General features: G+C 42.5%; 1 protein-coding gene across 3 annotated transcripts in view; it reads right to left on the reverse strand.

Moving 5' to 3' along the window:
* Window positions 1-23,119, reverse strand: part of map3k22 (mitogen-activated protein kinase kinase kinase 22) — a 108,527-nt gene extending 85,408 nt beyond the window's left edge. For all 3 annotated transcript variants that reach the window (XM_060899885.1, XM_060899886.1, XM_060899884.1), the window contains exon 1: window positions 22,751-23,119. The gene's annotated coding sequence lies outside the window, so the exon portion shown is untranslated. The remainder of the gene's footprint in view (window positions 1-22,750) is intronic.
* Between the last annotated feature and the right edge of the window lie 1,815 nt (window positions 23,120-24,934).

Consider the following 24,934-nt stretch of genomic DNA (forward strand, 5'->3'; position numbering starts at 1 on the left):
CAAGAGACGAGAAACAGGAGTCGAAAAACCAGGAGGTCAACAGGGACAGGGAACAAGGCTCTGTAAGGCCCACTAGACGCGGCATAATACTTCGCATATTCCTTGCATGGGCGCAGTCCTTAAATAGCCCAAACATAGTTCATTGATTAAAGACAAGTGTCCTTTGTTAACAGCGCGCATGCCGGAGCTCGTTAGGCGCGCGCGTGCGCGCAGGAGGCACGCCTTCAGGTGCACGAGCCAAGGTGTGCAGGACTGGCACAGTTAACACGATCGCACTAGAAAGCATGGTCAAGCTACCAGTGTAGCTGCAGTCTTTTTAGTTGCGAATTATGAGTATTTCCTCATGTTAATAATTCGCCATGTCAAAACAAGCGAAACTTTCCTGCTTCTTTCGACGTGAAGAGAAGTACGCAATTTATTATAGATTTTTTCCATCAACGTTGCATTTTGTGGCTTCGAAGCTAAGTTTTAGTGCCGTTTCTACAACACGGCATCAAGAAAACGTGGAAGAAACAGCAATAATGGAAGAGCCGGTTTCTAAGCTACCTAAAACTACCAATGGTAATTATTTTTTGTTACATAATGTACTCAGGCTGCCAGTCAGTGTGTGACCCCCCCTTTGAAAACTCCTAGCTACGCCCCTGGACATACCGCATATCATGGCAGATTTATCACCTGTGCCTGATTTATAAGAGAAGAAAAGAAAGATGATGCGAGGCATTTACCTCAGTTTAGGATCCGTCTGCCTCAAACACTCACGTCACGTGTCAGAGAGAGAGCTGGAGAAGAAGACGGAGAAGACGCGAGGCCATTAGAGCTGTGAGTGAAGCGCAGAGCAGTCTGTAACTCCCCCACAGCTCAGCGTGTATAAGCCATTGGTTAAGTAAAGCACGCAGCAGGAATGCGAGGATATAACCATGCGCAAATAGGCTGGGATTCTATAAAGGGTTGTTTGTTGGTAACAACTTTCAGGTGGGCCAAAAAGCCCACAGATATATATACATAAATCATAGAGACAGACCCACAGACAAACATTCACAAAAGCACGCACAGACCACCTCAGTGAAATTATGTGGCATGAAATGAAAAGTAAAGAGACTCCAGAGGACGATGGTGGTTTCTCCGAAGGGGTTGGGTCCGACGCCAGTGGGACGTGTTGGATGAGATTTGAAAGTTCACTTCGGAAAAATGGAGGTAAGGGAATGTGTGTGGGGGTGTCTAACTAGTATATCTGTTTACTGAGCAAACACAGAAAAACAGATACACTCATAAGAAATCAGAACTGATTTATATAGCTAGGACTGATCTTTCGAAATTAGATTTAAGCCATATGTACAGTCTCGGACTGGGTGCCTCCTGTGTGTTCTACTGAGAACAGAATGAGAACGTTTAAATTACATTGGGTTGCATTCATCTGAGATTAATCACCGTCTTCATGCCATGTTGCGTTAATAACAACAACAACAACTGCAAATCAGCAGAACAATCCATTTAACCTTTTTACAGCCTGTCATGCTGAATACTCAAGAGCGCATAGAATGAACACAAAACGAGTGATATCTTATTAATTTGATAACACCAAGTGCCGAATTAGAAGTGTGATCAAACAGGCTACAATCCATCCACACATTATAATTTCATAACCTTGATTTAGTATCTGGGGCGGCACGGTGGTGTAGTGGTTAGCGCTGTCGCCTCACAGCAAGAAGGTCCGGGTTCGAGCCCCGGGGCCGGCGGGGGCCTTTCTGTGTGGTGTTTGCATGTTCTCCCCGTGTCCGCGTGGGTTTCCTCCGGGTGCTCCGGTTTCCCCCACAGTCCAAAGACATGCAGGTTAGGCTAACTGGTGACTCTAAATTGAGCGTAGGTGTGAATGTGAGTGTGAATGGTTGTCTGTGTCTATGTGTCAGCCCTGTGATGACCTGGCGACTTGTCCAGGGTGTACCCCGCCTTTCGCCCGTAGTCAGCTGGGATAGGCTCCAGCTTGCCTGCGACCCTGTAGAAGGATAAAGCGGCTAGAGATAATGAGATGAGATGAGATTTAGTATCTCTGTTGTACGACAGTGTATTAGGGCCATTCTAGGTTAAAAAAAAAAAAAAAGGACAGAACTGAGGGAGGGGGTAATAATCTAAAAGAAAGCTGAATTTCTGAGATAAATCAGCCACCTCTTTGTTCAAGCTGCATCACAGGGCCACGTAACAGACTCAGAGGAAAGTGCTATCTGCCCTCTTCTGAATACATGGACACACAGATGCCCATTACAAGCTATAGTAGGTGAGAGAGTACATCATCCCACCCAACCTGAGAGCACGGCCAATTTTGCTCCCTTGGCTCCTGGACATCTTATCAAGGTTTATAGCGATTTCAGACATGACTATGAACTATTAAGGCAGAGCGCCAGCATCTGATCCAGAAATGTAGCCAATAAGCAATCAGAGCAGTGAACTGTCTGAATTACACATGCAAGAAGGAATGTTTCAAATGAACTTTTGGCACACGCAGTTTAAGTCACAAATAGTGCAAGAACTCCCTAATTACTGCAGTTCTGGCTCAGGAAGGATTGGGAAAAAATAAAATCAAATAAAATAAAAACCTCAAGCCCTCCTAAATGCCTCTTTTCTTCTGATTGAAAAGGTCAGGTTTACGTGTTTGTGCTTCTAAAGCTGGCACGGCCAGAAAGTTTCTCCAGAACTGGGAAAAATGCCTTGACCGAGGCACAAAGGGTTTGCTGTGATTTTCCACAGAGCGTGCCCAAACCAGCAAGAGAAAGCAAGAACATGACACAGCCTTAGGCACAAAAACACAATTACAAGATCAACAAACTCATATAAAACACTTCAGAAAAGGGCTCCAGGTCAACAAATCAGTTGCTGAATTAAGAGCTGTTTCAATCGTGCACTAGTTCAAGGGAAGTTTGTCAAATGAGTCAAAAGGGGAAATCGTATTAAGTGTTGGTGAGTGTACACACACACACACACTGACCACTTTATCAGGAACCCCCATACATCCACCTGCTGTTTGATGCAGTTCTCTAATCAGCCGATCCCTTGACAGCAGCACAGTGCATCAGATCATGCAGATACAAATCAAGAGCTTCAGTTAATGTTCACGTCAAACATCAGAACGGGAAAAATTACCGTGATCTCAAAGTGCGACTTTCTTTCACTGTGGCATGAGCAAGATGGACTGGTTTGAGTATTTCAGAAACTGCTGATCTCCTGGGGTTTTCACACACAGCAGTCTCTAGAGTTTACACAGAATGGTGCGAAAAACAAAAAAACACATTGACTGAGTGACAGTTCTGTGGGTGGAAACAAATGCTTTATTGATAAGAGAGGTCAGAGGAAAATGGACAGATGGGTTCGAGCTGCCAGGAAGGATATAGTAACTCATAGCAACTCTCTACAACCGTGGTGAGCAGAAAAGCATCTCGGCATGCAACAGCAGAAGAACACATTGGGTTCCACTCCTGCAGCCAAGAACAGGAATCTTAGAGTCAAGAACGAGTTCCTATTAAAAAATGTGTGCAGACAGACTGACAGCTCTTTATTTATACACACACTCCTCGACCTTAACACGTCTTCTTTTCTCCCCTCTGGACCACCAAAAGCATATAAAAACACACACATTTTATGTAAACAGTCAGAATGCAACAATAAGTTGATTCTGTCCATACGGTAAGTGCACTTTGTCATGACTTATGCCGAGCAGCTACTCGCTATAGCGCTCGCTCATGCTACATCAGGACCTGATTTCCCAAACTATGAGCGAGGGGGCACAGAACGTGCATGCATTAATCTCATCTCATCTCATTATCTGTAGCCGCTTTATCCTGTTCTACAGGGTCGCAGGCAAGCTGGAGCCTATCCCAGCTGACTACGGGCGAAAGGCGGGGTACACCCTGGACAAGTCGCCAGGTCATCACAGGGCTGACACATAGACACAGACAACCATTCACACTCACATTCACACCTACGGTCAATTTAGAGTCACCAGTTAACCTAACCTGCATGTCTTTGGACTGTGGGGGAAACCGGAGCACCCGGAGGAAACCCACGCGGACACGGGGAGAACATGCAAACTCTGCACAGAAAGGCCCTCGCCGGCCACGGGGCTCGAACCTGGACCTTCTTGCTGTGAGGTGACAGCGCTAACCACTACACCACCGCCCCATATATATATATATATATAAAAAGTGCTGTCAAAGTTAACGCGATAATAACGCGTTAATGCGATCTCAATTTAACGCGATTAAAAAAAATAGTGCCGTTAACGCAAATTCTAATTTGGCCCTGCGAGTCACCCGTAGTTCCTGCTGAGGCTTGTCGCGCGCTGCGTTTAACTGTTCACATGGGATTACCTTTCACAGGTGAGACTGGAAAAATACTTTCAATACTGTTCCTTCAGTCTTCAGTTTCCCAGCTCATCTCCACCGGGTAGGTGTAGAGTTATAAGCAGTGAGCATTAGATAATACAGTGCCACACTATGATGAACGTTTTTGAACGTTTTTATTTTTGTTATCTGTTTTTTTCTTCTTTTATGGCAAATACTTCTCTTCAAAAGAAACTAATGAAGAGTAAAATAAAACATTTTTTTTATTTTCACAGTGATATGCACTTTATTTTTCATCCCTTGGTTTTCTCATCTAATACGGAAGTTATGGATGTCAGTGGCTGTGACAAGACGTGTTATGCTCTGCAATAATAAAAAAAAAAAAAAAAAAAAACCTGGTACAAAGCAAGCCCATTCACTTTTTTATGCTGGTAAGAGAATTACAATGGCTTTTCATGTGACAAAAATGTGCGATTAATCGCGAGTTAACTATGACAGTCGCGACATTAATCACGATTAAATATTTTAATCGCTTGACAGCACTATATATATATATATATATATATATATATATATATATATATATATATATATATATATATAAAAAACACACATATACATACACACACATATCCAGGCTGTTCAGTTATAATTCAGCTTCGGTGCTGTAGCCATATAGGAGCAGAATTGAGAAAAATTCTTCCACAAAAAACACCACACACGCTAGCTGACATGCAATCACACACAATAACCTTGTGATCACCATTAGCATGTTAAGAAGTGCTTCCAAGACAGGTGGCCTTCCAAACATGGTGGGACACACACACACACACACACACACACACACACACACACACACACCTCCCTCAAGTCTTTTCTCCTTGCTGTGTCTGGCACCAGGTACACACTTCATGACCCATCTGTTCTGCTACTCTACCAGCATGTGAGTCACACAAAATACATTTAGACAGTACCTCTGGTCATCCTACAGTACATTTTCCCTTTTTCAAACTGGAAATACTTCAAATATACAAATACAGTATCTGCTGTGATTAGTCAAAAGAATCAGTCATCCTGAGGCCTACTTTCTAGACCTAACAGAGTTTTTACACTGGATATACCACTGAAACATTTGGTGCTTTTGGACCAGAGGAACTGCTTCATAGTTCTTAGAAACGCTGGAGGAAGTTCACCCTTTTTGGTGTGCCCACACTGCAGGAACTGAGGATGCTCATAATACTTAGAAAGCTATTTTGAGAGACTTTTGAGCTCCTACTTCAGGGTTGGTACTCTCCAAGCACAAAAGGAACCATGAGTGATAAGCGTACGCCGATTGGTCGAACATGAACCAGTGGCGCACTGGCAACTGCCATTTTTAAAAATCTATGTAAACGTTAAACAGGTAAACAACAGCTCTTAATGTTAGCATTAAAAATAAATAAATAAATAAATAAATAAACTGTCCTATAACAAAGCCTTTTGCCAAGTTTCATGAAATTCCTCCAAAAATTGAGAGAAGAGTTGATTTCAGAAGGTGAGAACCCTTTCCAGGACGGACGGATGAATGGACTTCGCCATGACATTATCCCCCTTCGGGCCTTTCGGCAAGTGGGGGATAAAAACATTAATTCAACTAAATGTGCTCATCCATGGGAATTCTTTAGCCATCATGTAAGAAATCCTGTTATGAAATAATCCACACTAACATGTTTGGTAAACATATTTTAAGCAATAACCAACTACATTCCATCACAAACTCGCACTTTACAATGTAAAACAAATCATTTACTGTCAGCACGCAACACTTCCTGGTCTCACCCATTCTATGGTGCAGTGGAATGATCCGTTTTTCTCGAAATATGCGACTGGAACACGATACACGAAAGTGGCCAAGTTTAAATCCTAATACTGCTAGTTTGCTGTTTTTGGAGCAGCACAAGACGCACGTTCATAAGAAATCAAACAACAAACTAGTGACGTCGCTACCTAGAGACCATCAGCTGGCTTACATCACTTCAGCTATTGGCCATGTGAATGTCTCCCATTCATCTCATTATCTGTAGCCACTTTATCCTTCTACAGGGTCGCAGGCAAGCTGGAGCCTATCCCAGCTGACTACGGGCGAAAGGTGGGGTACACCCTGGACAAGTCGCCAGGTCATCACAGGGCTGACACAGAGACACAGACAACCATTCACACTCACATTCACACCTACGGTCAATTTAGAGTCACCAGTTAACCTAACCTGCATGTCTTTGGACTGTGGGGGAAACCGGAGCACCCGGAGGAAACCCACGCGGACACGGGGAGAACATGCAAACTCCGCACAGAAAGGCCCTCGCCGGCCACGGGGCTCGAACCCGGACCTTCTTGCTGTGAGGCGACAGCGCTAACCACTACACCACCGTGCCACCCTCCATGTGAATGTATACAAAAAAAAAAAAAGCCCTTAAAAGGTAAGTAGTTCTTGGGTGAGCTCTCGAGTGGGTAGTTCCTCTCAAAAAGAGTTCCTCAAACTGTTTGGGCCGAAAGCACCTTTTAATCTACTCCACTTAGGAAACATTGGAAATCTGTTATTCCAACATAATTATGGGTTATTCATGATTTTTCTGTGAAAAAGAAGGACTCGTGTAAAATGTAATCACTAAATGGGGTGTGTGTATTTCCCAATCTATTCTGTAACATCTCAGAAGATTCAACTTGACACCAGGCCAGCTGTTACATTACACTTCTACGTGCGTCAATAACCGCCATTTTAATCACGCCAGAAGCTCCAGAAATTAGGGGTCACTGGTCGTTAAGAACCTTGAGCAATCGGTCAATTTTTTTTCCTCCACAGTCACAGCCAGCCAAAGGCTTGCAGAAGGAAGACCCTCGTTCTGTATTACCTCACCTCCTCTGTGAGCTCAGTCACAAAAGCGTGCCAAAAAGAAAAAAACCACTTTTCAAATGTGAGGGTGATAACATCATGGTGATGCCGTTCCTACGGTGAGTAAACTCAAAAGGTCAGCAGCTGAGAAAAAACAGCAGGCTTCTTCTATTGTTCATGATACAGTGACTCATGAGCTGCAGTGGGGCCCAGGGACTTCTGGGAAGCGAGATGAGATTGAAAACTCCCCTGCATCAGCAATGAAGGACTCAGGAGGAGAAAAAAATGAAGAGAAAACACCAGGTCCTTCATTGCAAACAGAAGCGAAATGACTACCCCAAGATAATAAATGATAAAATGTTTCATTTCTAATAATCTACAGTCTTAGAAAAAGAGCTCCTCAAAGGTTCCTCACATGGTGACAGGTTCTAGCTCTCTAAAGCAGTTGTACTTTGTTGAATATTTAGAAGGTATAGGTGTGTAAACTTCAGTATTTGTCCAATTTTGTTCAGAATCTAGTGGAGGTCTACGGTTAATTTGTGAAGGATAATAACAGAGAAGGACTATTTTAAAAGTATCAGCAATCTACGAAAAACACCTTGTGAGCCTATTCAATTATTTGCACCTCATTTTTGCCAGGGAAGTTTGGTGACATTTGGTGATGTTTGTTTGCCTGTAAGCAGGACTGGCAACCAAATTTCCATGAAACTTGGTGGAATGGTGTAGCTTGGGCCATGGAACAATCCAATAAATTTTGGAGTGGAGCCGAGTCAGTGTTGTAGTCGAGTCACGAAACTTCGAGTCCAAATTCAGTCTCAAGTCTCCAGTGTTCAAGTCCAAGTCATTAAAAAAAAATTTAGAGTCGAGTCCACTATTGATCCGAGTCGAGTCCGAGAACAAGACTTCAACCGCACCATTTGACGGTGGCTGTTTTAGCGCCATTAACGTTAGCTTGTTCCTGAACATGATGTATGAACAGGTGAATGTGCTTCTCTTCGTCAGGGAGTGCGAAGTATTCTGTCAGAGATGGTTGGGAGACGGATGCAAGTGCAGAAGGTGTGTTTATTAATACAAGTGAAGACGGGTAAACAATCCAGAACGGCAGGCAAAATCATAAAACAGTGAAACAGGCAATAGGTCGAGCGAGGCACAAACAGGCTATTGTAGACTCGGCAGAATCAAAGACGAGAAATAGGAAATCAGGGATCAGGAAACCAAACAAGGAAATAAGGCTTGGTAATGTGTCAGCAACGCAAATCAATACTTCGCAAAGTAGATGCGTTTTCACAGTTTTTATACAGGCGCGCTGATTGCGCCTTAATCCTGTGCAGGTGCAAGCCGTTTACAGCACATGGGCGTGAGAGTCCGCTTGGTGCACACGCTGTCCGGAGCACGCCCAAGAGTCTATCTGATGCATGCGCCAAGGTGCGCAGGTGTGACACTCTTGCATGAAATTAGTACAAAAATGAATGCAGATATAAAAGTATCCTATGCCAAATTACTACGGCATGTAACAAAAAATAAAGGAAAAAAAATCCGAGTCCTCATCTCTAATTTTCAAGTCCTAATGCAGTTAATGCAGAAGTCCGAGTCATCAGTGCTCAAGTCCAAGTCAAGTCACGAATCTTTAAAATTAGGGCATGAGTTGAAATCAAGTCCGAGTCCTGGACTCTAGTACTACAAGCCTGATCTGAGTCAAGGGGAGGCTCGAGGAATTTATTTTCACTTTTGCTAACTTTGAGACACGGCATTTGCTACAATCCAGTAGATGCCAGTAGAGCTCAATAGAGACAAAACATAGCCAATGCAGAAATATGATGACTCCATATCACAATCCACAGACACTGTTACCAGCAATCCTCTGGGTTAAACTTGTAGGCACATAAGCCTAATAATTTTGGAAATATATCCAGACATACAAAGTGGTTGTGGTTGCAGATTTGTATATCATAGAGGAGTCAACTATTGCTCTTGGTGGAGGTCTGTGCTCTCGGAGTGCCCTTCAAATTAAAATACGATTTTGGTTAGGTTAATATGGGACGGCCTTGGGCTGAGGTGCCCTTGAGCGAGGCACCTAACTCCCAACTGCTCCCCGGGCGCTGTTAGCGTGGCAGCCCACTGCTCAGGGTATTTGTGTGTGCTCATCGCTCACATGTGTGTATTCACTGCTTCAGATGGGTTAAATGCAGAGAGGAATTTCACAAGTGTGTGATGAATAAAGTTGTGCTTTCGTTCTTTTTCACACACCAGTTGTTTGTGCTTTTTCGATTTGTTTGACACATCGATCAATTTCAATCCTTTGAAATTGATGTATCTAACCAAACCGGACATTGGATTCAAATGTTGGATCGTTACAACCCTAATTAGTTAGCACAGGTTTTAATATTGAAGCAAAAAAGCATGACGCCTGATGCGTTCCCAGACTGCATGCCTCTACAACGCTTGGAAAAGACTCCTTGACACCAGATTTGAAGCAGAACAAGCGGAAGTTCTCAAAAGTCCATAGCTGACTCCATGGAGGTGTTCCTGCATGGAAAGGTAGCATTATTGTGATCAATGATGTCACCATTTTGTTTCTGAGCATATTGCAGGCATCTCTGTAACAGTAACTGAACCTGTTTTCAGTCAGTGCAAGCCGTTTGCTTCACTTTGCTGAATGTTTGTAGACGTCAACATGGCACCATTGTTTTGGCTGGCCCTTTCGTAAGAACCTGAATGTTGTGAATAGCCAGTGACGGGAACATCCGTAATCACACGGACTATTACATGTGTCTCATCCAAAGCTTCAGTCTTTGTTCTACACAAACTTTTATACGGCCTAAACTTTGAAGAACTCCCAAAGGTGAGACAGCTAGTGTGTGTGTGTGTGTGTGTGTATATAAGAAGCAATGTTTCCTCCAAGTGACTAATAGCAGGGTAGGAGGTTTCAGTTCCACAACAGGTGAAGTGAGAACTGAAAGTTGGGTTCACAGTGGGATAAAGTGCCTTCTGTTCTACTATAGGTATTTTCTACCACACACACACACACACAAGCATGCCTGCTGACGTAAATGAAACATGATCCATTTATAGGGCGGCTTGGACACTCTACAAGTTGAACTCAGGACTCAAATAATCCAACAAGGGGCTATACGCTCAAAAATAGCAACCTGATGAAATAGTTCAGTCTTCAACATAATTCGTCAGAAAAGAGAACAAGGATACTTGCAATCTTTTTTTGCTTGTGATCATGTACCAGCTAAAACAGCACTTTCGATGAGCGTAACTACCACTTTAAAGGTGCAAATTGGTGTTTTATTGTGACACAAACAATAATTAAGATGAAACCCCCCCCAGAAATCTGGAGTGTGCATAAGTATTCACCCCCTTTTGTATGAAACCCCTAAATAAGAGCTGGTCCAACCAATTCACTTCATAAGTCACATAATTAGTGGATTAAGATCCACCTGTGTGCAATCAAAGTGTCACATGATCTGTCACATGATGTCTGTATAAAATCAACCTGTTCTGGAAGGACCCTGACTCTGCTACACTACTAAGTAAGCAACATGAAAACCAAGGAGCCTCCAAACAGGTCAGAGACAAAGCTGTGGAGAAGTATAGATCAGGGTTGGGTTATAACCCAACCTGCATAACCTGCATAACTTTGGACTGTGGGGGAAACCGGAGCACCCGGAGGAAATCCACGCGGACACGGGGAGAACATCCAAACTCCACACAGAAAGGCCCTTGTTGGCCACTGGGCTCGAACCCAGGACCTTCTTGTTGTGAGGCGACAGTGCTAACCACTACACCACCGTGCCGCCCTCCATTAAATCCATTATAGCAAAATGGAAAGAATATGGCACCACTACAAACCTGACAAGAGAAGGCCCTGCCCACCAAAACTCTCAGACCGGGCAAGGAGGGCATTAATCAGAGATGCAATAAAGACACCAAAGATAACACTGAAGGAGCTGCAAAGATCCACAGCGGCGATGGAAGTATCTGTCCATAGGACCACTTTAAGCTGTACACTCCACAGAGTGGGGCTTTATGGAAGAGTGGCCAGAAAAAAAGTAATTGCTTAAGAAAACACGTTTGGAGTTTGCCCGACAGCATGTGGCAGACTCCCCAAACACATGGAAGAAGATTCTCTGGTCAAAGGAGACTAAAACTGATCTTCCTGGCCATCATGGGAAAAGCCATGTGTGGCGCAAACCCAACACCCTGAGAACACCATTCCTACAGTGAAGCATGGTGGTGGCAGCATCATACTGTGGGGATATTTTTCATCTGCAGGGACAGGAAAGCTGGTCAGGACTGAAGGAAAGATGGATGGCACTAAATACAGGGCAATTCTGGAAGAAAACCTGTTCGAGTCAGCCAGAGGTTTGAGACTGGGACAAAGGTTCACATTCCAGCAGGTCAATGACCCGAAACATACTGCTAAAGCTACACTGGAGTGGTTTAAAGGGAAACATTTACATGTCTTGGAATGGCCTAATCAAAGCCCAGACCTCAATCCAATTGAGAATCTGTGGCATAACTTGAATATTGCTGGACACCAACGCAACCCATCTAACTTGAAGGAGTTGGAGCAGTTTTGCCTTGAGGAATGGGCAAAAATCCCAGTGGCTAGATGTGCTAAGCTAATTAGAGACATACCCCAAGAGACTTGCACAGCTGTAATTGCAGCAAAAGATGGCTCTACAAAGTATTGGCTTTTTTGGGGGGGGGATACCTATGCACACTCCAGATTTCTGTTTTTTCCATCTTAATTATTGTTTGTGTCACAATAAAACAACAATTTTCACCTTTAAAGTTGTAGTCATGTTGTGTTAATCAAATGGTGCTAACCCCCCCAAAAATCCATTTTCATTCCAGCTTGTAATACGGCAAAACACCAAGGGGGATGAATACTTTTGCAAGACACTATACAAGTTGAAACAGATAATGTAAGTAAAGCAAATCCAAGTGAAACTTCATCGAGGGACTGGAACTCAAAACCTTCATCACTAACACCAGAACCTAACCACAGATCCACCGGCGTCTACTCATTCAAAAGAGGAACGCTTGTTGAAAATAAGTGGTAAATAAAGGACTGATGATAAGTGTCTACTGATAAGTTAGTTGCATGACAGATGTGGAAAAATTGAAGAAAAAGCTCAACCCTATGTGAATGAGAATGCACACCATACTATGTCTTACTTAAGACTTTGATGATTTCTAAACATCCTAGAATAGCTCCTATTTTGCAAAGTGTTTTTGAAATAATATCTACGCATTATTAAAGGAACAGTCCACCGTATTTCCATAATGAAATATGCTCTTATCTGAATTGAGACGAGCTGATCCGTACCTCTCCGAGCTTTGCGCGACCTCCCAGTCAGTCAGACGCGCTGTCACTCCTGTTAGCAATGTAGCTAGGCTCAGCATGGCCAATGGTATTTTTTGGGGCTGTAGTTAGATGCGACCAAACTCTTCCGCGTTTTTCCTGTTTACATAGCTTTATATGACCAGTGATATGAAACAAGTTCAGTTATACAAATTGAAACGTGGCGATTTTCTATGCTATGGAAAGTCTGCACTATAATGACAGGCGTACTAACACCTTCTGCGCGCTTCGGCAGCGCATTGACACGGAGCTCAGATATCAATGCGTTGCCGAAGTGCGCAGAAGGTGTTAGTACGCCTGTCATTATAGTGCGGACTTTCCATAGCATAGAAAATCGCCACGTTTCAATTTGTGTAACTGAACTTGTTTCATATCACTGGTCATATAAACCTATGTAAACAGGAAAAACGTGGAAGAGTTTGGTCGCATCTAACTACAGCCCCAAAAAATACCATTGGCCATACTGAGCCTAGCTACATTGCTAACAGGAGTGACAGCGCGTCTGACTGCGTCTGACTGACTGGGAGGTCGCGCAAAGCTCGGAGAGGTACGGAGCAGCTCGTCTCAATTCAGATAAGAGCATATTTCATTATGGAAGTACGGTGGACTGTTCCTTTAATCTAAATCTAGGCTCCATAAGTAGCATGCTAGTCTTCTACACTGATGCACATGATGTAAAGAACAGCCTAAAACATGACTGGATGTGATGTAATAGGACTCAATTATCCAATATTATTACTGTTTACTGTTACCACCATCAAGTTGAATTTTTTCCTATAACAGCATGTCCTGAAGTGTTTTATTCCTCTTATAGTACTGTGCAAAAGTTTTTGGTACACTATTTTTTTTCATACAAACTTCGTTATAGATTTCTATTTTATGATTTCGACATTATCAAGTCGGTACAAAAACATTTTAGAGTCCAAACTTTTGTTTTCCAGCACAAAATTAAATGTTACAGGGGAAAAAAAGTTTGTATCTGAGCAGTGTATTCCATAAGGGAGCACTTTTCAGATTAAAAAAGAAAACATAATGAAGGCTGCTGGGTTTTGGTGCAAAATGAAGACGCGAGTGTGACAGTCAAAGTGTCCACAAGAACTGTGGCTGGTTCTGTAAGACGCTCAGTAAAACCTACAGCTCATTTCCGCATAAAACTGCACTCATTATACCTGAGACTTTTTTTTTTAAAAGCAAAGGGTCGTCTCACACCGAATATAGACCTTTATTTATTACAGTTTACGGCTAACTGTTTATAGTATTTTTTTCATGTTAACATTTAATTTCATTATTTTTAAGCCATTTTTGGTCTACAGCATTTCTTTACACGTGCCTAAGACTTCTGTACAGCACTGTATATCACCATTGCCAGGGATTACATGCTTTTATAAAACAGTTATATCCAGTATAATGTTGTGGACGTCCAGAAATCAGGGTTAATATAGTTAATGACAACTAAAACTAGACGTGAAAACAAATGTTCATTAACAAAAATAAAAATACAAAGAGTAGTTTTCAAAAAAGAAAGAAAGAAAGAAAACTAAATACAAACTACAGTGAACAATGCAACACAAACTAAAACGAAATAGAATTGCATTTAAAATCAACTTCGTTTTCATTTTGTTTTCCCGCTTGGAACAATAACAGACTAGTTGCGGTAGATGGCAGTAATGTAATGCCGGATGCCGTCAAATTCCAAACAAGACGACGACGCCTACCATGCAATACCTGAAAAACTAACCGTGTCTGAAATCACTCGCTGCTCACTATATAGTGGACTGTATAGCCAGTTCGCCATTTTGTAGTGCTGTCTGAATGTATAGTGAGAATTATTACACCCTATATAGTGGACTCATAGGATCCCACAATGCATTGTGAAAAGTAGTGTACAACCAATGGTCACTAACCAAGCAATATATACCATCATGCATTGCAGTCGCGCTGAAAAGGGAAAAAAAAAAAAAGAATGGACGGAGGAAAAAACACATTACAAATGAACATTCAAGCACAATTAAAAATAGTAAGAGAATAGAAAATAAGCTAAAATAAGACAAATAAAATACAAGAATAAAAGTTACAGTTCAGAGCAAGGAATTAATCAAAAGCTTCAAATTTGATTGAATAAAAGGCAGCGGCAAAGAAGAAAGTATTCAGCCTTGATTTAAAATAACTGAAAGATGCAGCAGACACAAAGTACTTTGTGTTTATTAATGTGGGAAATACGCTCAGTATAATATAGATTTATCACAAAAGTACATGCATGTATTTATAATTTTGAAACCCACCAGCCGACTGATCTGGCACGTTTTAATTGTGCGACAGTAATGACGTAAAAGTGTGCATTTTATATTTTATATATAATTAGTATTCCCTAGGGGGCGGCACGGTGATGTAGTGGCTAGCGCTATCGCCTCACAGCAAGAAGGTCCTGGGTTCGAGCCCCGTGGCCGGCGAGGGCCTTTCTGTGTGGAGTTTGCATGTTCTCCCCGTGTCCGCGTGGGTTTCCTCCGGGTGCTCCGGTTTCCCCCACAGTCCAAAGACATGCAGGTTAGGGTAACTGGTGACTCTAAATTGACCGTAGGTGTGAATGTGAGTGTGAATGTTTGTCTGTGTCGGCCCTGTGATGACCTGGCGACTTGTCCAGGGTGTACCCCGCCTTTCACCTGTAGTCAGCTGGGATAGGCTCCAGCTTGCTTGCGACCCTGTAGAACAGGATAAAGCGGCTAGAGATAATGAGATGAGTATTCCCTAGTGCGTAGGGAGTAGTGAATGAGTGAGTGATTTCGGACACAGCATAAAACTAACACCAAAACTAAACAGAACTAAATTAAAAACTTGTCAATTCCTCAAAATTAAACTACTTATGCACTAACTAAAACTAAACTGAATTTCACAAAACAAAGCAAGCGTAAATAAAAATGAATGAAAATTTCAAAACTATAATAACTCTAGTCCGTATGCAAACTCTATCCTGAAGACTTTACCATGGTGGAAAACCTACTGCCTGTAACTGAAGACTCTTTCCGTACATGTTAAATAAACATCTCTTCACGATATCAACAACTATACATTATTTTTTTATTAGACAAGTCACAGTAAGCTGTTATTCTAGAAACTGTGACACGACTTCCAGCTGCAGCTGCTTGCTTTTCTGGAAAATTAATCAACACTTTATGACTGATCAGATTCAAGAACTCAACAGCACTGGGATATAAAACTAAATAAAAACCCAGCCTGAGAAATTTATCATCAGGTTTCCCTCAGTCATCTCCGACACGGAGGCTTTTAGTTCACTTTCTACCAAAAGCCGAATACCTGCAGTGAAATACGTCTTTAACCCGAGCCAGTCCGACATGCAGACCATAAACAGACGGTTTCCTCCAGCCTCATTAAAGCTGAGAATGACTGTGTCCACAGATCAGGACCAAATTAGATAAGAGACTCCTGATTGCAATTTGAGCGCTCATTATCCAAGTAAACAATTCCAAACTCACATTCGTCTCAGCGCCATTATCCGTCCTCGTCTGCGAGTGACTAACAATCTCATCTGTTCGGTTTTTGGTAGCGTTTACTCCTCGTCTAATTATTCGTGTGTAAAACATATGGAGTCATACGCTAAAAAAAGATTTTCATTGTTTTATGTTGAATGTTTAGCATTGGAATAATCAGCATTGCTTCCATTCTGGCAAGGACAAAGCTAGTGGAAATCCTGATTCTGATCTGCGCTGGTTTTCTTGCTTAAATTGTTTGATTCTGGAGAACTAAAAGATGAAACTGAATAACCAGTTTCCTGGATGATAACCGTCTAAGACCGCATTACAGTTGGCTTTTTTTTTTTTTGTTTTTTAGATATGATTGTACAGTACATATTTACAGCTTTTCATGAACAGAAGATGACTTTAAGTTGCAGTGGTTTTGCAGTCATGTGGTGCTCTTCGCCTGACCACAGACTATTTGTACGAGCATAAGGACATGTTTTTCATTTTTCAACAGACACTTCAAAGCAGTTCTGGAAGTCCATCTGGAAAAAAGAAAAAAAAAAAAAACATCTGCTAAATGTTGCAAATGTAAATGTACAGTACATGCAGTTTTGTAATCTTTTGAGGAAACATTTTACTGGTTTTTACCAAATAATTCAAAAAGACTTAAGACTTTATGCTGGAAAGCAATAACATACGCGTTTCATTCATTTTCAATAAAAAGCAAGCGAGCTCATCCAAGACTTCAAAGGTTATCATCTTAACCATCAGCTCTGACCAACATCTTTTGCAATAAAGACTGACGGAGAAGCACGTGGTCCAATGGTTAATGCTTTGGACAAGTGATCAGATTGTAAATCCAAATCCCACCCTCATCAAGCTGTAACTGTTGGGCCCTTAACTAAAGTCTTGGAGTCTGGTATTGACACATTTTATGTATTGAATTGGACTTGTCTCATAATTTGTTGGCATTTGAATTTGGACTTGTTTGGTTCTTGGTTGGTTGTTTCTGTTTTTTCGTTTTGCATGCACAATTGAGGGCTTGGCCTTGTAAATGATTTGATGGGTTTTTTGGTCTCGATCTTTGGACTCAACCCCCTCAAAACTCAATCTTGGCTAGTCCTGGTTTTGGACCTGACAATGGTGGCCTTCACTCCAGTCCTACCCTTATTTCCTCAACTGCATAGTTGTATCCCATCTCAACTGCAAGTCATCCAGCTAGCTAATAACTGTTCACAATGATGGATAACAAATTCATCCTGTGTATGTGGTCCAAATGTGGTCTAATCTATAAAATAGTGAAATGTATGTACATATATATTTAACAGTTACTCCACAAAATCGAATTGTACACGAGCTGATAGCTGACGAGGTGTGTAGCATCGAGTCGGCTATAAGCCATGTACGACAAGATTGAGTGGAGTAACTGTTTTATTCTATCCACGTTCACTGGATTTTGAGAAAACAGAGCATTTTTATTTTTTGCAAATTCGATAAAAACTTTATACAAAACGTCCGACAAAATCATTTCTGCTTAGAATGTAAACAAACCGGCGAAATGACAGGAGCAATTTGTGAAAAATGCTATAATAATAATAATTATTGAAAAAAAAATACGTTCTTACCAAGAAATACTTTCATTCCGTATTTTGTTGCTGTTTTTGTATTTTTGGGGGTTTTGTTTTGAGTAGAGTTTTTATTTCGTCCTCGGTTGGTTCAGTAACACGCGCCGCCATTTTGTTTTTCTCTCCTTACGGTATACGAGCTGATATCCTAGTAGTAGAGTAGCCAATCAGATCGCGCGATTGGTCAGATCCAGTGAATGTGGATAGAACAAATAGCTAGATTTCCGTTAGTTGAACTTAGAAAGGTAATGAAAAGCAGTCTACTGAAAGAAAAGTGCTACTAATTCTCAAGACTTTAACTTTTAGCCTACCTTTTACGCATCGAGTCATTTTTATCCAAAGCAACTTCCAGTTGAGACAGTACAATTGAGTACTTAAAGATTAATCTGTCTTGCTGAAGGATTCTGGGATTTAAACCTTCCGACTGGAGTCCAAAGCCTTAATCACTTGTGAGAGTACTGAACTGAAAACACTAAATGAATTATTTACAAATCTGACCACAGAATTGAACTTGCATGCCAAAAAATATCATTCAAATCATGTTACATTCATACATATGAATGGTTTTGGCTTTGGTTAGAAGAATTTGTCTTCAGAAACACGTTTTCACACCCATTCCCATTAACAAAGATTCAAAACCTCCCATTTCCCGCTTGTTCTTACATCTTATGAGTGTTCGACTATTAGGTTTGTAGCAACTCATCCATCTATGCGTGTTTTCAGCTCGGCAATAGACATCCCTCATGCTGTGGGTTGGCCAGTAGACCTGCGCACGGTGTGTGGGCCAAGCAGGAATGACTTATTACAGAGGAAGGGTGTGTGGCTGCCAGTACGGCTGTCTAAATGACTCATTACAGCTGCTTTTAGGTAACGAGATAATGCACTGCAATGCAATGATGGGTCAAGGTTCAGTATGCAACTTCTGGGAAACGGAATTGTAGGACTTGAGTTTACAAGCCACAACAGTTGCAATCGAGCTAAAACTCAAAGATCTAGATCACTGAGGTACACACACAAGAGATATCCAAAAGCAATACAAGGAAAAGGATTGGCTCTTTATATCCCGAACAGCAGACTGACAGCTTGTGGTTAATGATTCGTGTAGGTCCAGGGTGGCAGTCCAATCTGGAACATGAAATAGAAACCTGATGTATAGATGTGAATAAGATAGGTACACAGTTAGAACCGTTGATAACTGTTATATCTACAGCACACTCAAGCTTCTATATCATACAATGCATAGGCATTGAAACTGACTGGTCTTGAAGCCTCAAGTCTGGTTTTGAGATGTTTTCTCTATTGACAAAACCATATCTCAGACTTATTGGCATTTCTAGTTGGACTTGTTTCAGTCTTGGCCATTGGTCTTGCTAAATATAGTCTTAGTCTCGATTGAGAGCTGCATGTTGGTTTTTTGTTTACACAAAATGGTTGACAAGACATTATTCCTTCTATAAACCAATGGCACAATGCACAAATGAAAGGGCGGCCTTCAGTCTTAATCTTGATTCAGTCATGCTTTCATCTGGACAAATTTCCATCATCGGATGCAAATACGAACGTCAGAAACAACAAACAAGGCTTGTAGCGTGACGTAATTAATGAACAGTGATATGGCATCTAGGACGCCCCACAACACCTTGCCAAAACATCCAGCATGTCAGAATTTTTCTCGCCTAATTTGACAACTCCTAGCAAATTCCTTGACGTTCCTTCTGCAGCCATGATTTACAATTTCTTGACCCTCCTCCATGACAACATGCAAGGACGTGAATGATGATTGATCGGGGTCAAACTTGGAGGTGTTGCCAGTCTCCCGACCAAAATACGGCAGGAATTCATGGCACTATTATGACATAGAGACCATCATGTGGTCTGATCCCATCATTAGTCCTGGTCTTGGACTTGACAATGGCGGTCTTGACCACAACCCTATCTTTAACATCTCAATTGTTCAGTTGTATACTGTCTCATTTGTAAACCATGAATGAAAGCATCAGTCATTCATTCATTCATTCATTATCTCTAGCCGCTTTATCCTTCTACAGGGTCGCAGGCAAGCTGGAGCCTATCCCAGCTGACTACGGGCGAAAGGCGGGGTACACCCTGGACAAGTCGCCAGGTCATCACAGGGCTGACACATAGACACAGACAACCATTCACACTCACATTCACATTCATTCATTCATTCATTATCTCTAGCCGCTTTATCCTTCTACAGGGTCGCAGGCAAGCTGGAGCCTATCCCAGCTGACTACGGGCGAAAGGCGGGGTACACCCTGGACAAGTCGCCAGGTCATCACAGGGCTGACACATAGACACAGACAACCATTCACACTCACATTCACATTCATTCATTCATTATCTCTAGCCGCTTTATCCTTCTACAGGGTCGCAGGCAAGCTGGAGCCTATCCCAGCTGACTACGGGCGAAAGGCGGGGTACACCCTGGACAAGTCGCCAGGTCATCACAGGGCTGACACATAGACACAGACAACCATTCACACTCACATTCACATTCATTCATTATCTCTAGCCGCTTTATCCTTCTACAGGGTCGCAGGCAAGCTGGAGCCTATCCCAGCTGACTACGGACGAAAGGCGGGGTACACCCTGGACAAGTCGCCAGGTCATCACAGGGCTGACACATAGACACAGACAACCATTCACACTCACATTCACACCTACGGTCAATTTAGAGTCACCAGTTAACCTAACCTGCATGTCTTTGGACTGTGGGGGAAACCGGAGCACCCGGAGGAAACCCACGCGGACACGGGGAGAACATGCAAACTCCGCACAGAAAGGCCCTCGCCGGCCCCGGGGCTCGAACCCAGGACCTTCTTGCTGCGAGGCGACAGCGCTAACCACTACACCACCGTGCCGCCCAAGCATCAGTCAAATGAGTTAAATGTAAAAAGAAAAAGACAAGTAAGTAAAATGAACCTTCTGCACCTATACAATGTATATGCATGTAACTTGACTCATAAGCATCATCATTGCTTTGGTTTGCACCAATTATACATCAATTTTAATGTCAGAAATTAATTTTTTGGGTTGTCAGTTTGTAAATTTGTTTCTAAAGTAGGTTCATTTTTATTCATCCTTGGAGTACAGAAGATCAGATGGTGGCTCAAGAGTAATTCTGAAAAGAAATAAATCACCTGTATTGGCAGCTCAACAGGTTTATGCTCCAGGTTACTGAATGGAAGGTTGGAGGTTCAAACCCTGTCACTGTCAAACTGCCACTGTTGGCCCTTGAACAAGGCCCTTTATCCTACTGGCTCAACCTAACCACATAGAAGTGGGTATCATATAATAAATTAATCGTTTCCTTAAGACTAGAAATCATATCGAATCAGACTCGGTGGTATCGTCTAATATCGGATCGTCTCATTATGACTCAAAATCATATCACATCGTAGCAGATTACAATGTCACTATGTAGCACATTCAGGTTGGACAAACTGATTAGGCGTGCCGGCTCTGTGGTCGGCATGAAGGTGGACTCTCTGGTGACGGTGGCAGAGAAGAGGACTATAGACAAACTACTGAACATCATGGACGATGCCAGTCACCCTCTGCACACCGTCATCAGCAACCAGAGGAGCCTGTTCAGTGACCGAATGCTCCTTCCCAAGTGCACGACTAACAGACTTAGAAACTTCTTTGTCCCTCACGCCATCAGACTGTACAACTCCTCTCTGGGGGGGAGGAAGGGTAACAGGAGGACAGAGAACAGGAAGGAGCAGTAGCCTAGCCTAGCCTGACAAAAAGCAATACTGGGCAATGTGCAATACCTCTCCTGCTGGACTTTTTCTTTCTTTCCCATATCTTATTCTTTTTTATATTTGTATATGTAAATACTTAATTTAACTTATCTAGAAGTTTTCTCTATTTTCTATTCTCTGTTTATCCTGTAATGATGCTGTTGGAATTTTAATTTCCCTGAAGGAACCCTCCCAAAGGGATCAATAAAGTTCTATCTAATCTAATCTAATGATGCCACTGCAAAAGCTGCCCCTGTTGGCCCTTGGGCAAGGCCCTTAACCCTACTGGCTCAACCTAACCACAGAGAATGATGAATATCCTGTAATGATGCTGCTAGAATTTTAATTTCCCTGAGGGAACCCTCCCAAAGGGATCAATAAAGTTCTATCTAATCTAATCTAATCTAATCTGCCACTGCAAAAGCTGCCCCTGTTGGCCCTTGGGCAAGGCCCTTAACCCTACTGGCTCAACCTAACCACAGAGAATGGTGAATATCCTGTAATGATGCTGCTGCTAGAATTTTAATTTCCCTGAGGGAACCCTCCCAAAGGGATCAATAAAGTTCTATCTAATCTAATCTAATCTGCCACTGCAAAAGCTGCCCCTGTTGGCCCTTGGGCAAGGCCCTTAACCCTACTGGCTCAACCTAACCACAGAGAATGATGAATATCCTGTAATGATGCTGCTAGAATTTTAATTTCCCTGAGGGAACCCTCCCAAAGGGATCAATAAAGTTCTATCTAATCTAATCTGCCACTGCAAAAGCTGCCCCTGTTGGCCCTTGGGCAAGGCCCTTAACCCTACTGGCTCAACCTAACCACAGAGAATGATGAATATCCTGTAATGATGCTGCTAGAATTTTAATTTCCCTGAGGAAACCCTCCCAAAGGGATCAATAAAGTTCTATCTAATCTAATCTAATCTAATCTAATCTAATCTAATCTGCCACTGCAAAAGCTGCCCCTGTTGGCCCTTGGGCAAGGCCCTTAACCCTACTGGCTCAACCTAACCACAGAGAAGTGAGAAAAAAAGATGCAAGAAGAAAACATTGACACATGTCTATTTCAAATTGGTATTTTAGGTTTACAGCATTATCTTTAAAAAAAATACAATACAAATATTAGTTGGATACATCTCTAACATCATGCAATTATTATTATTATTATTATTTTCTTGCAGTGAAACTGAGATGTCAGTGTGTAAGACTCAGGGTCTCATGCCAGCTCAGATGAAGTTGAGAAACTGTGCAGACTTCTTCAGCTTTCTGCATTGCCTCGAACCGTCCTCCTTCTCCAACTCACCTTGTGTGTCTGTTTTCATCCCGTGGAAGAAAACCAATGGATCAATCACAAGAAACAGGTTTCAGGGAGAAAAAGAAAACAAGAGGAAGAAATAGTGAAGAAAAAAAATTCCACTAGAGCAGTAAAGATCCGGAAACTGCGCGCGAGACAATCCCAATCCAACCTTCCCACATGTGCATTAGGTCTTTGTTTTTTATTAAATCTCCTCCTGGGGGGTTAATTTGGTTAATCCAGAGAAAGAAAAAGTCATTTGGAAGTTGCACCCACAAAAGCAAAGTTTCCTCTCCTGTCCTGTCCTGAGTTCTGACTCCTGACTCTCTGCCTACATGATCTGGACTGGGAGCCTTCCTCCTTTCCTTCGACCAGAACCCAGTCTGATGTCAGCAATAACGTGAGCTACAGGAAACTCTAGGTCTCATCTCAATCTGCTCCTTAGCCAGTACCTAGTGCACTAGGTAGGGTGGATTATCCATTATTTGGAGCCCTGTGTAGTAACCTTATCCATGCATCATTCAGTTGTTTGGGTGTCGGATTGGTGTGTTTGGCGCCCTCTGCTGGATATACACATGTAATGCGATAAATTAAAGGTGGGAAGAAGCTACCGGTACTCTGAACAACACGTGATCTTCAACACAGATTGATGTATTCATCTCATCTCATCTCATCTCATTATCTGTAGCCGCTTTATCCTGTTCTACAGGGTCGCAGGCAAGCTGGAGCCTATCCCAGCTGACTACGGGCGAAAGGCGGGGTACACCCTGGACAAGTCACCAGGTCATCACAGAGCTGGCACATAGACACAGACAACCATTCACACTCACTTTAGAGTCACCAGTTAACCTAACCTGCATGTCTTTGGACTGTAGGGGAAACCGGAGCACCCGGAGGAAACCCACGCGGACACGGGGAGAATATGCAAACTCCACACGGAAAGGCCCTCGCCGGCCACAGGGCTCGAACCCGGACCCTCTTGCTGTGAGGCGACAGCGCTAACCACTACACCACCGTGCCGCCTGTGATGCAATTCTGAGTTTAACTTTTTGAACTTCAAGGTCTTGGTCTTTGGTTATTTTCGCTTTGGTTAAATTACCCACAATGCAGTTTGACTGCCCACTGATAGTGAGGACTGATGCAGCAGCGCTTTAGTCCTTTCATCTCTCCAAATCGGTTATCTATACACTCCGCTCTAATAGATCAGCTTCCAAAGTTTCAGTTTTCATGCTGATACCTCCAGCAATGCCACATCAAACAAATCACTAACTACTGATCCAAGTCTCTGCCATTACTCAGTGAAAGTGTGTGTAGAGCAGCACTGCATTCTGGAACTTGGAATTGCTGTCTCCACTACGTCTACATTTGATTTCTCATTAATATGATATCGAATGTCTTTGGAAAATGGTGAGTAAGAAAAGAAGGGATTTTTGTTTGTTTGTTTGTTTGCTTAGGAATTAATTTTTTTTAATTGACCGAGCAATGTTTGTGGGGCATACAACTGTAACTTCTCACAGGAATAGCCAAAATACAAGCCAACCATCAAATTAGCACAGAATCTAGAAGTGTAACTTGACCTATCTGGCGTCAACTATTTCCAGCTCCCTTTCCGTAGACGATGAAGTAAGCACGAGAATCGCCAAAGCCGCAGGGGTTATGGCAAGACTGAACGAGAGAGTTTGGTCCAACACTCAGATGACCACAAATACCAAACTGCACATGTACCAAGCCTGTGTACTCAATACTCTCCAATATGGTAGTCAGTCCTGGACAACGTATGCTAGGCAGGAAAAAAGGCTGAACAGTTTCCACCTCCGCTGTCTTAGACGTATCCAGAACATTTCATGGCAGGACAAACTCAATAACATAGAAGTTCTCCAACGTGCTGGCATTCCAAGCCTGTACACCCTACTTAGCCAGAGGCGCCTCAGGTGGCTAGGTCACGTGCTCCGTATGGACCCAGGGTGCATTCCAAAGGATGTTCTGCTTGGGGAACTGCGTGAAGGATCATGTCCAATTGGAAGACCGCACCTCTGCTTCAAAGATGTGTGTAAGAGAGACTTGAAGCTGGCAGGAATTGTTACAAATAACAGGGAAAACATGGCAGACTCGCGTCAAGCCTGGAGGGCCACAGTCAAAAACAGCATGCAAAAGGCCGAGCATGACAGGAACAACCAGATCGCTGTGAAATGA

Source organism: Neoarius graeffei, chromosome 19 (assembly GCF_027579695.1).
Source record: "Neoarius graeffei isolate fNeoGra1 chromosome 19, fNeoGra1.pri, whole genome shotgun sequence".
Taxonomy (NCBI): domain Eukaryota; kingdom Metazoa; phylum Chordata; class Actinopteri; order Siluriformes; family Ariidae; genus Neoarius; species Neoarius graeffei.